This window comes from Psittacula echo (assembly GCF_963264785.1).
Source record: "Psittacula echo genome assembly, chromosome: 3".
Lineage (NCBI taxonomy): Eukaryota > Metazoa > Chordata > Aves > Psittaciformes > Psittacidae > Psittacula > Psittacula echo.
In genome coordinates, this window is record NC_137736.1 from 125,674,129 (window position 1) to 125,684,938 (window position 10,810).

Here is a 10,810-nt window from a genome sequence, read left to right on the forward strand (position 1 = left end):
CTTTCAGACCTGCAGAGTGAGTGTTGACCAGGATATCTCTGAACCCATCAACAGACTCTCTTCATGGCCCATCCCTCTTTACATAAACAACAACCACAGCTCCTGCGTTTCCTAACTGGAGCATAACAGGACAATGTGTTTCCGATGCACAAAGTCACTCTGGGCAAGGCCGTCCACACGGTCCAGTGACATTGTTTTCCTAATGTGTAAAGACATCCAGCACCACGTCCAGAGCTAGAAAGAGCTGAGTGAGCAGGGAGCAATGCCTCCCTTCCCAAGACAGCTAAGCAGAACCCATATTGAGATACCTGCAGATGTCTCAGCACCACCATGGTCAAGCCACTGGTTGGCCTTTGCATCTAGAGCTCGGTTCACCTCATATGGCCAAAGACTTGTGAAGCCCTTATCCCATGGCTTGATTTACAGCCGAATCATGCTTTACACCCTCTCCAGACCTTGTCACACCAAGCTGTTATCTCACAGGTATTTATTGGGTTTGTCCTTCGAGGAATTTGCTTAGGAAGGGGATGTTTGCAAGGCAGAGCCTCACAAAGCCTTTTGTCCAGAGGGATTTCTGCAGGTAGTATGAGCACCTCAGGCGTGCATCAACACATCGCTGGGACTTTTCCATCTGGATATCCCCAGGAAAGAAGCTAAGGAAAAGCAAGCATTCCGCCTGCATTCATCCTGACCATGGTAATTGAAGAGCAGCCTATAGGTGCAGGGAAGGGAAGAGCACAGGTTTAAACCCCAATGGGCATCTTCCGCCTACCTGTAGGATGCTGGTCCTGTATCCCTTCTGATGGCTAACCATAGTACAAGTGCACTCTGGGGTAGGAAAGCCTGTGTTGCAAAGCCCCATCTGATGTTCAATGTAGACACAACCACTACTTTTGGTAGCACTGGGACAGAGAATATATGTCTTCTGCAACACGCTGGTGAACAGTACAACCACTTTGGAGCCCAAAGCCTGACTCAGCCATTTCCACAACACTTGTTGTTTTGTTCCTGGAGTTAAAAGTTATTTCACATTACAGAGGTCTTGAAATGAAGCCATTTCTCCTCCTTTTGAGCTGCACTTACACCTCCTTTCTTCACAAGGGGAAGCAAAGTCCAGGCCAAGAATGCAAGAGAAGCTTCAGAGCAAGCTTTGTGCTGAGGGCATGAAACCCAAAATACAACATTTAAAATGCATTTTACCAAGAAAAACCTCCATCCTCACTTTTACCCACCCCACAGATAGGAAGATTTAAGCAAGGCACTGAGCCAAGGCAGATTTTGACGCTGGCAGCAAGGCAGGGTATAGCTGCTTAGCTACAGGCTAAAATTAGAGCGCCTAAAAATGAACTGTAAGGCTGAAGAACTTTGGTCCCTGTGCTGAATGAGCACTGGGGAATCAGTAATAGACAGTTAACCCGCCCCTCTTGTATTCCAATAGCAAGGGGTTTGCAAAACAAAGGTAGGAAAAGGGGAAATAAAGGTGGTTGGAGGGGTTTCCTCAATTTCTTCATTAAGGGTGTGGAGAATGAGACGTGGGAAACTGGATATATATAATAGGGAAAAAAAAGCTTTTCCTTATTGGAAGGTGTGAGACTTCCATGTTCTTTTAGGAAGCATCATGTTAATGTCATCATGCTTCTCAAAAAGGAGCATTTTCAGCCCTCCCCCATGATGAAGAGTGCCTTTTCCTCATGTGAGCTCCTCAAACCTCTGTGTTTGCAACCAGACAGCCCTGAGACAGCACCAGCCTCCAACCACAGTGGGGGAACTGAGGCACTAAGCTTGGAAGTGCAACCATGCAAACCTAAACCATGCATTTGGGATGAAACCAAAGCTCCTCCTCACCTCCTGCCTCCATCCCAGCTCTCACACTGGATGAATCCATGGCTGAAGTTTTTGCTTCTCTGTGCTACAGAAAGAGCTGAAGGGAAGATTTAGGGGTCATTTCATAGAATCCCAGCCTGGTTTGTGTTGGAAGGGACCTTAAAGCTCCTCCAGCTCCAACCCCTCCAACCACCTTCCACTGGAGCAGCTTGCTCCAAGCCCCTGTGTCCAACCTGGCCTTGAACACTGCCAGGGATGGGGCAGCCACAGCTTCTCTGGGCACCCTGGGCCAGCGCCTCAGCACCCTCACAGGGAAGAGCTTCTGCCTAAGAGCTCAGCTCAGTCTCCCCTCTGGCAGGTTCAAGCCATTCCTCCCTTTTCTTATCCCAACAGGCCCTTGTTATTGCTTCAGCTCCCAAGTGTGCTCACCAGCCACCAGCTTTATGGGAGTAACACCCATTAAATTGAGGGTTGCTGCAGCGAGGAAAAGAGTTCAGTTCTCAATGACAGAACTGGAAGTGCATCTGCAAAGGGAAAAGCATAAAACCACCAGAGCAGAGACCTGGGACCTACCTGACATTCGTCCTCGTGCTCTACCTGCTACGGGGGTTTCTACTTGGGCATCGGCTACTAAGAAAGCAGAAGACCCTGCTTGGTAGGGCTCTGCTGTTGAGAGTCTCTGGGAGCTTGACTTTGATGTTTTGTATTGGCTCTTAAGTTTCAAAGCCCATCTCCAGAATCCATGCAGGGTTGGGAATGCCTCTCCCTGATGAGTGAAGAAGGAGCTGGGAATAGAATCATAGAACCATAGAATCATAGAATCATAGAATGGTTTGGGTTGGAAAGGACCTTAAGATCATCCAGTTCCAATCCCCTGCCATGGGCAGCGACCACATCACCTAAGACTCCATCCAAGCTGGCCTTGAACACTGCTAGGGATGGAGCAAAGAATAGAATAGAAATTCCCTTTGGATATCGGGTAACAAGCCATCCCAAAAGCACCCTGCAGGTTGCACAGCAGAAAGGGCTTGTGGACATCCCAGATGAGGTTGGCTTTTGATTGCTCCTGGCCTGGCCAACCTGAGAGATAACCTGAGCCTTCGCATATGAGGCCATATGAGGTGTATCAGTGTTAGAATAGCTTGCAATGTATGTGCTATGAAAAGCACACCATTTCTGCAATATCTTTTACAGTCCTGCAATTACAGAGCTCTACGTAGAAATCACGTATGATGGGTCATAGAATCATAGGACAGTTCGGGTTGGAAGGCATCTTTAAAGCTCATTTAGTCCAACTCCCAACGGGATCAATGGCCTAGAGGTCCCCATGGTGTTAAATTTAGGGGCCATCATGTTATTTTTGGCATCGTAGCCAAATATAGAACAACTCAGAATGAACAAACAGTGCAGGGAAAAGGTATCAGCCGTGTTTCACCACTCCTGTGGCTCCCAGTGGAGTTGTTGCACAGATGCCTGCGAGCAGTTGGCACCAGCTAGACCCAATCTTGCAACCCTTTACTCACCATGGGAGTCACATTGGCTGCTTCTGCAAGTGCTCTCTGTGCACCCCACACAGCAGGATCAGGCCAGGAAATGCAGTATGAGAGTGGTACTTGTTGATGGCATCTGCAAACTGAAGGACAAAGCCCGATCTGGACAACTTAGGTTGTCTTTACTCTCTACAGAGCCTCTAAATGGCTCTTCCATCTCATCCTGTGATGCTGGAGTGTCTAGAAAAGGTTTATATGAATCATAGAATCGTGGAACCCCAGCCTGGTTTGGGTTGAAGGGACCTTAAAGCTCCTCCAGTTCCAACCCCTGCCACGGGCAGGGACCCCTTCCACTGGAGCAGCTTGCTCCAAGCCCCTGTGTCCAACCTGGCCTTGAACACTGCCAGGGATGGGGCAGCCACAGCTTCTCTGGGCACCCTGGGCCAGCGCCTCAGCACCCTCACAGGGAACAGCTTCTGCCTAAGAGCTCATCTCCATCTGTGGCATCTAATCTGAATCTCCCCTCTTGCAGTTTAAAGCCATTACCCCTTGTCCCAACACCAACCCTGAGGGACAGCACTCATCACTGGTCTCCAGTTGGACACTGAGCTTTTGATTGTAGCTCTTTGAGTGCAGCCATTCAGCCCATTCCTTGTTCACCAGGCAGTCCGTCCATCAAATCCATATCTCTCCAGTTTAGAGACAAGGATATCACACAGGGCAGTGTCAAATGCTTTGTACAAGTCCAGGTAAATAACATCAATCATTCTTCCCTTATCCAGCTGAATGCAACTGAAATAGCCGGACCTTTGCTCTGAACCAGTAAAACTGTTCTATCTTCTTAACATGTGGCTGGGAGGAGATACGCGAGGACAGAGTTGAAGCTGGAAATGCTTTGCTTGTGCTGGAGAAGTAGCGTCTGAATCAGTGTGCCCTACCTAAACCTAATCAGTGTGGGGAGAAAAGAGAGTCGGACTCCAGACGCATGCCCTGTAGTCTTCAGAGAGATAAAGGCCATTACATAAGTTTGAAAGCCCTAAGAGAAAAGCATGGAGTTCAAGAGTCAAGCACAGTGTTCAAGGCCAGGTTGGACAGAGCCTTGGGTGCCATGGTTTAGTGTGAGGTGTCCCTGCCCATGGCAGGGGGATTGGAACTGGATGATCTTAAGGTCCTTTCCAACCCAAAACGTTCTATGATTCTATGGAGAAATGAAGAGAGCAGTAAGTCCTCAAAGCCAGCTGCCTTTACCTCCTACACTGAAGGCCTGGATTCTGGTCCTCAGTCCACAAATAAGCTTTTAATATTCATTGAAAGGTTTATTTTGGTCAGAAGGCCTCCTACCACATCACTTCCCTTTCTATTGACCAGTGCAGAGCAGTAGAAGCAATGAAACCCAGTAAGGACAAAAACCATTGGACACTGGTGTCAGTAAGAAGGAAGAAGTATTGATCACTTCCTAGCAGCTCATGCTAAAGCTGGCCTTGCAAAAGGTCTCCTGAAGCCTATTAGCTAAGGCACATCCTGTGGGAAATCCTCTTAGAGCAGTGGAGGTGAGAATGCAGATGATATTACCATTCCCAGCACTGCAGTCAGAGAGAAACAGGGCTGGGAAGGGCTATTAAGAGGTCAGCAAGGCCATGCCCTTTATGTCAAGGGAGGATCAAGTCCATCCATGTCATATGTCGCTGGGCAGACACAGTGTGAACGCGCTCTTCAAGACTCTCTATGATGAGGATGGCACAACCTTTACAGCTAATCTATTCCTAGCCCGTATCCTGGCTGCAGTTTAGCCCATTGCTTTTTTCCCATGCTGGAATACCGGAGGCTGGGCATGAAACAAGATTATTCCCTTCTCTGTATCTGTCTTTATGTCTTCATGTATCATGTCTCCTCAATCCATTCTGCAGGCAATTCCATGTTAGTTTCTTTAGCTGGATGCAGCAAAACCTCCACAACCATCTATATTGTAATATATAACAATATATTATTATATATATAATATATATTATTATTTATTATCATTATGTATGAATGCACATGCGCTTGTGTGTTCGTATATACATATGTGTGTGTATGTAAGTCTATTTTGGTGATCATCTCCACTTCTAGACTTGGACAACAAGGGGTTATCAGGGCTTCCACAAGTCCGAAAGTGCTTCCAACATAAAAAAGCTGTTGGAAATTGGACAATAATAGGGATATCTCCCCTCTTCCCATTTATACCCCAAAGCTGTTGGTCTGTTCTTGGGCATCCCCAAAACACTGGTCCATTTTGGCCAAGAAATGTCTCATGTGGCACTGAAAAGACCTGCAACGTGAAGATGGAGATGGCAGATGCAGGAAGTGATGAGGAAAGGATCATCAGGGCACACACACAAGGTACCTTTCTGCTTCTTTCCTTCATATGTGTTTCTGAGCCAAATCCATCCCCATCCTCACTTAAAGCAGCCCTGAAGTTGCTCTGATTTCCATCCTGTTCTCCCAGTGTCTCCTCCAGGGCTGGGGAAGTGGAGAAGCACTGGAGCACAAGATGCTCCTGCTGTGATTCTTTGACACCTCAGGGACAGCCTGCTACAAGCAGAGACCCATTGTTCATCAGACTACCACAAACTACCCCTCATCCTGGCTCCCTTGGAGTGACAGCCCAGGTTGGACACAGGGGCTTGGAGCAAGCTGCTCTAGTGGAAGGTGTCCCTGCCCGTGGCAGGGGGTTGGATCTGGATGAGCTTTAAGGTCCCTTCCAACCAAAACTAGGCTTGGATTCTGTGATTATGGTCACATTTAGTCAATAACATATGTGCACCCCTCAGTTTTCTAGTAGGATGATCTCCGTCCTTGGAGGATTTATAGTGGAGTGGCTGATTGTCCCAAAGGCAGTATCAGGAGCATCCTCTGGGTCTATAGATGAGAGGTGATGAGTTAACCCAGGCTTTCCAGGGCTGAATAAGCTCTGGGTGAACACAACACTCTGTTGTGCCTATGGAAGGAGCTCATCTTGCTCTGGAGAGATGATTTCTTACTATCTTGGGGCTGAGGAGCCATCTGGCTCAATGGTTAGAGCCCTATAGCCAAGACTTGAAGCAGGGCTCAAGCTGAGACTAGAAATGGGAATCTAAAGCAGAAGAAAACTGACATCAATGATAAAATGAGGCAGGGAAAAGGACCAGGAGAGGATATCAAGCCCCAAAGCAGGGAGAACATCAGGCCCCACTTGCTACAGACTGCAATGAAATGAATATGACTGCATATTCCCTGCCTCCAGCCCTGCCTCTATGGGCATGTCCTTGGATAAGTTAAATGAAGCTGGGCCAGAATAGCCGTCCCCACGTGCAGAGCAAAGACATCTTCAAAGGACAGGGTTGTTCCCATGGGAAAAGGGGGATTTGCTGATCCTGCTCTACTCGGCTTTACACCCAGAAGCTTGCCTTTATCTAGGACTTGCATAAATGCCTCTAGGCATGAGGTCTAAACGTCCATCCCATCTTTACCCACACTGTGAGACCTGTAGAGCCACAGGATAATAGCTTAAGAAGACACAAGACATTTTCTGTGTTCCCATATTAAATGCTCCATATTTGGTCTGTGTTATGCAGAGGCTCCTTCTTGCTGACACAATCACTGTTAGGAGATAGAGCAGAAGTGTGTGTTGCGCACTTTGGTCCTAAGGGCAAGTACAGAGGGAGAAGCTCCTCTGATTCCATCAGCTAACGCTGTCATTAGGGGTTACTCATCTACAGATACGTAGGATGTTAACTGGCACTGGCCATGGGTGATTAATAGCTGGAGGAGGAGGAGGAGGTGGTGCTGGTGTGACTGGTGCTAGGGCACAGCATCACTTGCTTGAGTGCTCGGAAGAGAAAACCTCTCTCTGTCTCTTTCATGGCTCCTTAGATCCAGAGATGCAGAGGATCTGGAAAAGTGTTTGTCCCACCCCTCTGGTTTATTTGCCAGGGCTTTGCAGTTGGGTACCCTTCCCATCCATGATGGGATCCAGGCTGTCCGGCTGGGATGAGACCTTAACGCAAAGCTTGGGCAGGAGCAGCATCAAGCACAGGACATTTAAAAGGATGCATTGGTTGCAAAAGATGGTTGAGTTGGGTCAGATATCTGCCCCTAGTCTTATCTTCAGGGCTTAACTAAAAGGCAGTACTATGGTTAAGACCCCAGGACACGGGATGGGGGATTCAGGTCTCAGCTTTGTTACAGACTTCTGACCCGCAGCAAATCAGTTGGGTCTGGATGCATTGGGGATTTGGGACACAGGGGCATGCTTATTCTTGCTCTGGTCCTTGTGATGCTCATGGTCTCAGGCTGACAGCAGCCCAGCATCAACAGAGGGGTTAAAGGAGCTCCTGCTCCATCTCTCCAGGGATTATGGATTGTTTTTACTTACCAAGTGCTTGGCAGCTTTTGGGAGCAAGGCGTGATGTGGGATTTGTAGGTGATGTCATGGCTCTGATATAAAACACAGCACAGAAAAACCCATAACCCAGCTCATTTGCTCACCTGAGAGACACACTGTGACCCTGAGAGTGATGCTGAGGCTCTCAGGTCAAGATATGGGGTTGCTGATGAATAGAAGGAGGTGCTTACATTTGCCAGGAGATCCCAACTGGCAACAGCTTAAAGGATCTCCTTTCAGAAGGCAGAAGCTAAACACCCCGTAAATAGTTCTGAAACCCCTTATGGCATCCCCTTGGTGTACAAATCCTATAGCAGTGATTATGTGTTCTGGCAGTGCAGCCTTGTTCTCCCTGTTCAAAGTACTCTGTGATGTGGAGGTGAAATCCTCCAGCATCCACATGTACCCTTGGCCATGAATCATGGGTCTGCAATAAGGAACCGAGCTGTGGGCTTGCTGACAGAGGTGAAGATAAAAGCACTGCTTGCTTGCATTCGTTCCGCATCACTTATAGGTGATCAGAAGGGATTAGTAGCACATAAACTGTCTTCCATGATAATTAGGCTTGCTTTTCCTTCTGTGCATTATTTTTGCTGTGCATATGTATAGAACGAATATGTCCATATGTCCTTCCAGTGCCTAAAAGGGCTGGAGAGGGGCTTTGGACAAGGGCCTGTAGGGACAGGCCAAGGGGAATGGCTTTAACCTGCCCGAGGGGAGACTGAGATGAGCTCTTAGGCAGAAGCTCTTCCCTGTGAGGGTGCTGAGGCGCTGGCCCAGGGTGCCCAGAGAAGCTGTGGCTGCCCCATCCCTGGCAGTGTTCAAGGCCAGGTTGGACACAGGGGCTTGGAGCAAGCTGCTCCAGTGGAAGGGGTCCCTGCCCGTGGCAGGGGTTGGAGCTGAATGAGCTTTAAAGACCCTTCAACACAAACCAGGCTGGGATTCTGTGATTCTGTGTTTCTGATGCTGTCTTTTTCTGTACATGCATTTTCTGTAAGCATTTAATAAACCCAAGAGGTTTCAGGTCATTTCCATAGTGCTTTCTGTATGCAATTTTCAGGGCATCTTGAGTTGCTCACTGAACATATATTTGGGCTGCTTTTCGTTGGCCTCTTGCAATCTAATAAACCATGAAGCCATTTAGCTCACAGGTATCATTTTGAGCCCGACATTTAAAATGCTGCCTCATGACCACCCAGTTTTACAGGCATTTCCCCTCCTGGTAAATCATGGTGCATGTTGAAGGTCTTGTGCTGGCTGTAGCACATGAGGCCCCCCATACCCCAGCGATGTGGGCGACTTAGATGGTTGATGTGCCTAAACGTACCCTATATTTCCTTAAATCCAATATATACCCTCCTGCCTCATGCAGCACCTTGGCACTGCAGGTTATTTCTCTGTTGGTGGGGTTTGGTACCAAAACCCGCTATCAGATGGTTCCTCACCAAAAGACTGTGTAAAGAGATGATGGGAGATGCAGGGAAGCAGCTCATTGGGCTCGAGCCACACAGAACTAAAAGATCACCATAAAGAAGTGTCCATATTCCTGAGCAAATCTGTGTTTTTTAAATGCCTTCCATGCTTTTGAAAGCCAAGTGATGGGTTTCAGATGCATCTGCGATTCCATATCCCTTCTTGAAAGGGCAAAGGCTCTGCGGTGCGAGGGAGGGATGTTTAACATACCACATTTGGGGCCTTTATTGAATTAGAAGGAGCAAATATTTCCCTGAATAGAAAAACCACACATTTTTCTAGTTGCAAACAACCTTTTAACCCCATTCCCAGAGCAGGAAAACAATCCTGCAGGACTAGAGCTACAGAAAGGCAAAAAGGAGGCATTTTGCTTGGCTTTCCTCCTCTTGGGGAATTAGGGCTTTGTATTCATCAGTCAACGGAGGTTTCCTTCTGAGCCTCATGATCTGCACCCGCTAAGTAAGGCAAATCCAGATTAGAGCCTCTCACAACAGAAATGCAGGAGAGATCATGAGGGGAGCAGTTGGAGGAAGAGACAGGCAGGATTTACTGCATTTTCCCATTTGGAATTTCCACTCAAGTCCCAGAAAAGGCTGAAGTTTGGAATTTGTGCCAGAGATGCAATGAATTGACCTTTTCTCCTTGGGCTTGTTTCTCGCATCCAAGCCAGTCGCAGTGGACATGCTGGAGGACAACACGCCGTGTTGTTTTAGCTTTAAATGGTCCTTATTTGAGGTGAAAGCTTCGATGTCCTCCGCTCCTATCATTTTTGCCTCCAACTGAACCAATTCCAAGCTGGAGAGCCCAAATCCAAAAGTAACTTGGATCAGGGCACTCCTTCTTTCTTAAGGTTTCTCCTGTCCTGTGTTGCGTTGGAGGAGGTTTAATCCTCTGGACAGCTCGGTGTGAGGCTGAAATAGCACAAAAGCTTCTTGTCTTATGGTGTTTCAGCTCTGGCCTCCCGAGAAGATGAGTCCTCTCATTGCCCTGAGCCCCCCGAATAGCTGCAAGGATGCCTATGGATTATTATATGCAGTGTTATATTGACCACAAACCTCTCTGAGCACTGAGCTTTCCTGGGTAATAGAGATCCCTGAGAGATCGGGGACATGTTCCAGCGTGAGGGACAAAAATGACCTTGAATGAAGCCTGTTATATATAGACAGCACTCTCCCTTGACCCCTGTTCTCCAGCGCTGCGGTCTTCTTTTGCCTCGGTTCTTGCATGCCCTTGGCCTCTGTGGGCAATTGGGGAGCACATCTTCCAATCACGGAATCCCAGACTGGTTTGGGTTGAAGGGATCTTAAACCTCATCCAGTTCCAACCCCTGCCATAGGCAGGGACACCTTCCACTGGCTTCTCCATGAGGCTGGAGCAGTGTTGTCCCTTGTACAGATCCAACCCCTCTGGTCTGTACCAACGCTTTCTACCCTTGCACTGGACCCTGCATCCTTCTCCCTCCCCATTTTCTACCTCCCCACAATATCACTGCATTCATCCACCTATCTGATGTCCCCCCAAATCGTGTCCCTCTTGCACTGCTGATTTCCACCCCAACAGCAGCTCCCTTGCTCTGTTTCCCATTGCATGAAGACCTCAGCTCCTTGTCCTCACCAGCATC